Below are 4465 nucleotides of genomic sequence, written 5' to 3' on the forward strand. Positions count from 1 at the left end.
AATGGTTCTTTTATGACTGCGCCTCCGACCATCTCCTTCATATGTTAATAATTTAAGTATGTTAATAAGTTTCCTCAAATATGTTGGTATAATTTTTCATTCATGATTGTGCTTACTTGGAACGGTGAATTATTCAAGGAAAAGATATAATAGGTTTTTCTTCTTATTGCATTAGGTATTTTTTATGAAAAAGTCTATTTATTAACATTTTATTATTTGGGCTTTTCCTCATCTTCAGTATCAACAATATTAAAATAATTTTACCATCTAATAAAATAAACTTTTTTTTTTTTTTTTTTTTAAGCGTGCTTAAAGTGCATTATCGCATTTAAAATGCTATTAAAAATATTTTAGTTTCACTATACCCCTGAACAGGATTGACTCTTACCCCTAGCTTATATTTCTTTAAAGTCTCTACTGTTGTTATGTTATTATTACCCTGAAACTTTCCTAGTTTTTATTTTTACTATCGTATAAATTTTTATTTCATTTTTAAAAAATATATTTGATTAATCGTAATTAGAGGTTATGGTCATTGTAATTTGTTTATTATATCTGCATAATTTATATTAATCTTTTTTGTAGCTAACAGTATTTTAATTAATTATGAGAGATAGTTGACCGTGGATGACTTGTACGAGGAGAAGATGGTTGGGGGTGCGGTCAAAATAAAACACAAATAAGTTGATGTAACTTAGTTAATCGTACCAACGTTTCGGCTAGAGTTTCTAGCCTTCATTAGGGCTAAGAACAGAACAAGATAACAACCAATGAGTATAGAAAATAAAATATAAACAGATTGACATAAAGTGAATAATTCTACGGAATGGAATTTAAAAAAATGAAGTGATGAGAGAAATGGAAAATAAAATGTATACCCAGGTAATTAAGTAAGTAGGTCAAATAATATAAGGAAATAAAATAAAAATGAAGTTGTGTAATGCAAAGAAGTATGAATATATTAGTTATGAATAATTTAAAAATTGAAATATGGAAAGAAAAAGAAAATTGAGAGAAAAAAAATATATGTAAACATAATAATTGATAAAGAGGCAAAATATAACTAAAGTTTAACAAAAGAAATGAATAGAAGAAAAAAAAATGAAAACAACAATAATAATATATGGTGAACATAATAACGTGGGTAGGGAAATTGAGAAAATAATTCTTTTTTATTCCTAGCCAGGAACTAGTCGAAACGTTGGCACGTTTAAATAAGTTACATCAACTTGTTTGTGTTTCATTTTTACCGCACCTCAACCATCCTCTCCTTGTAACAGTATTTTAATAATAAACATTTTGTTTTACAGTTAGCCTATTTTCTGCTGTTTTTTCATGATTTAATATCATGTCATTTTTAAAAACAAAATTGTAATAAAAGGAAAAAGATAAATAATATAAAAATATCTCCTCAATTACTCATATATATATTTATGAATGCATGTCTTGCATTTAATTGAGAATTCTATTTATTTAGACTTTCCTAAACTGGTGATTGTGCATAATTGCTCGTTGTATGTATTGGTAATACCTAAATAATTTACCGAATATAAATTTATTTCCTCTGGAATTACGGCAGATGAAATAAACCTCAACCAATCGCAATATTATTGGTCGGTCGGCAGTTGGCAGGACGTAATGTCCGAAATATAGGTGGTCAGGGAGTTGATATCTGCCGTCGGTTTAACAAATAGCGCATGGTTGGGGCAATAAGAAAGCCACCAGTTGGCAAAACACGAGGCCGGGCACTAACGCCATGGAATCACGTGTGCCTAAATACTCTCTTGAGAGAAATAATGATATTGCTTCGGAATGAAAATATTTTATAATTTATTCGGTCAATAAATTTATATAAAAAATGATTTTATTCTGAGACAAGTGTCTCCTAAGAATAAATACATGGGTTCAAACATGATTATTTTTCTAACATTCATAAAGTTTCAGTATGCAGAATAAAATTACATTAAGATCTTAGTTTAGTTACAATTTATAATGGTAATCAATATATGGCTGTTTACATTGTTCATATTGATGAGAAGGTTTAGTTAAGTAGCAAGTGAAGGAATAGGTCCTGTTTAAGGAAAGAATAGATGAGGTTTGGCGAATGGAGATAGAAAAGAATTTCAGAAGAAGGTTGCACGTATGATGAAGGATTTGCTGAAAGGGACGGTTCTGTAGGAGGGCATGTATAGATCAATCGGTTGAAATATGGTGTTTAATTAATGAATGGATGAACGTAGAATTAGGAGATCAAGGATATATTGTTGTACAGAAATGTGATTATTCCGGAAAAGGTGTTGGTCGAAGGACAATTAATACATTTATTAAATTTTGTTTTTCTTCATAATCCCTATTTCTGGTTTTCATTTAAGGTTTTTAGCATGAATATATATTCTGGTCCTGCACTGTTTCCTTCTTCTGTAGGAGGAGTTAAACTTTAAGGAGTTTTTGACTTGTATTTTTTGTTGTAGTGGGCGTTCTTCGAATTTTATAATGTGCATTTATTAAAAAAATGTTATTTGTTCTAAATACGCGGAAATAAAGACGCTCTTAACGCGAATAAACCTTAAAAACAAATTTGGAATTTATAGATGAATATGATTTTAATTTGCTGGATTTTCTCTTTAGGAATTCTGGTAAGTCAATTCATAAACATTTTTTGAGGTTAATAAACTTCCAATTGAATGTAATTTATATTAAATTATCATATTTTAGTACAACTTTTCGGGACCACTGTCCCATATTCATGTACTTTAAACCTACAACAATAATAAACCATCATAACAACAATCTTCATCCTTATGTATCATAACTCATATAATTATATTCACCACATAATTTGAATTTCATATAAGAAATCATGTCACATCTTTTTTGTATTTTGGGCTGTATCTATTATTTTTGGGTTTTCAAAGTTGAATTCATGGTTCAATTTTATGCTGTGGTAGGCCAGAGCTGTGTAATTTATATTTTTAACGTTTCTACAATTGGTTACATGTTGCTTAATTCTAGTTTCCAGTTTTTAATTTGCGATAAATCAATTTTATAAAATTTTGAAATAGAACTGACGTACCTACCGATATGAAGTAATAGTTTCAGTTCAAAATAAAGGTTTGATAATTTTTAATTTCGTATAATACTAATTTACAATTGCATAATAGATACAATCACTGTACAGTAAAAATTTGACTAGACGTCAATAGAAAAAAAAGATACTAAAAACAAACCGAAACTAAAACAAAATTTAACACTGGCAACAAAAGGTATTGTGCGAAGCAACGCGTTAATTGTAGAATAGCTGACTATTAAATTCTTTACAAAGTTCGTTTTCTTATTCTGCTGTAAAGATGTTTTATTTATAAGCTGAAAAGAATAATTAGGGTCTCAAAAATTAAAATTAAAAAAAGAAATAAATTTGAAAACGTATTGTTTTATTATTCTTTCTGAGCACTTTTGATTAATTTTCAACAAAAAGTATTTTCAAAGTAAAGACAATAAATCAGCATAAACAATGTAGACATTCAACATTTATTTTTGATAAATCAATAATATGCTCGTTTAAGGAAAAGTATGTTACTAAGATCTACGGTTAAGATAGGCAAAATCTTAAATTTCCCCCCGATTTTCACCGGATTTCCCATTGATAATAAAATATTTCAGATTTTCCTAATTAAAATATTTTTAAATATAATTTTCCCAGCTCTAAAGGATTTTAACTTTCCATTCACCTTATGCGAATGCGACACTTGACAGCTATATTTTGTTTTCTTACTAAGCAATAGGGCACTTTTTGTGTTCGGATCTATACAAAAAGCGATTTTTGATCCCCGATTAGGGATTTCCTCTATGAACTTACATGTTGGGTAATTTTGAAAAAACCCTCAGATCCAAACATTTTATGCGCTAGATATAAAGGAACGAAATTGGTCTTGTGTCCGCTTGTAGTCAAATTTGTGTTTGGGTATAAACTATCGAACCAGTAATAAATACCATTTTGATGTTATTTTCGCTTAGACTTGCGAAGACGTAATTTTCGCAGCACGCCTATGAGTATATTGAAAAGGTTTGACCGATTTGCCCCTAATTTGGAGATTAATATAATGTAATAGTTGATTCGATGAAGGTTAGATCAGCTTTACGTGCATTAATATAAACAATAAAGTTTTCTGTGGGGTTCGGATATTTTTACAAAATTTTCACATGTTTTTGGTTTTTACTGCACGATTATGCACATTTTGAGTTTTTATTGCACGAAATACTTGTTTTTAGTCACAATTTACACGTATTTACTTCCAAATTATTACTAATAATAAAGTGGAACTTTTTTTTTGTTTTAATTTTAATTTCCAATACAATATTGGATGAGATGATTTTTTTTTTCTTACCTCCTGGAGCAAACAAAAAGGCATTTACAAATATATATATATATACATATATACATATACCCACTATTTCATTTTCTTGT

The 4465-nt window shown here is 28.7% G+C and overlaps 1 protein-coding gene across 1 annotated transcript in view; it reads left to right on the top strand.

Moving 5' to 3' along the window:
* Window positions 1-4465, top strand: part of LOC106692869 (uncharacterized) — a gene marked incomplete in the record, with an annotated part of 196086 nt that overhangs the window by 9654 nt on the left and 181967 nt on the right.

The sequence above is a fragment of the Halyomorpha halys genome, unplaced genomic scaffold (assembly GCF_000696795.3).
Source record: "Halyomorpha halys isolate HHAL.00 unplaced genomic scaffold, Hhal_1.1 Scaffold74.1, whole genome shotgun sequence".
Lineage (NCBI taxonomy): Eukaryota > Metazoa > Arthropoda > Insecta > Hemiptera > Pentatomidae > Halyomorpha > Halyomorpha halys.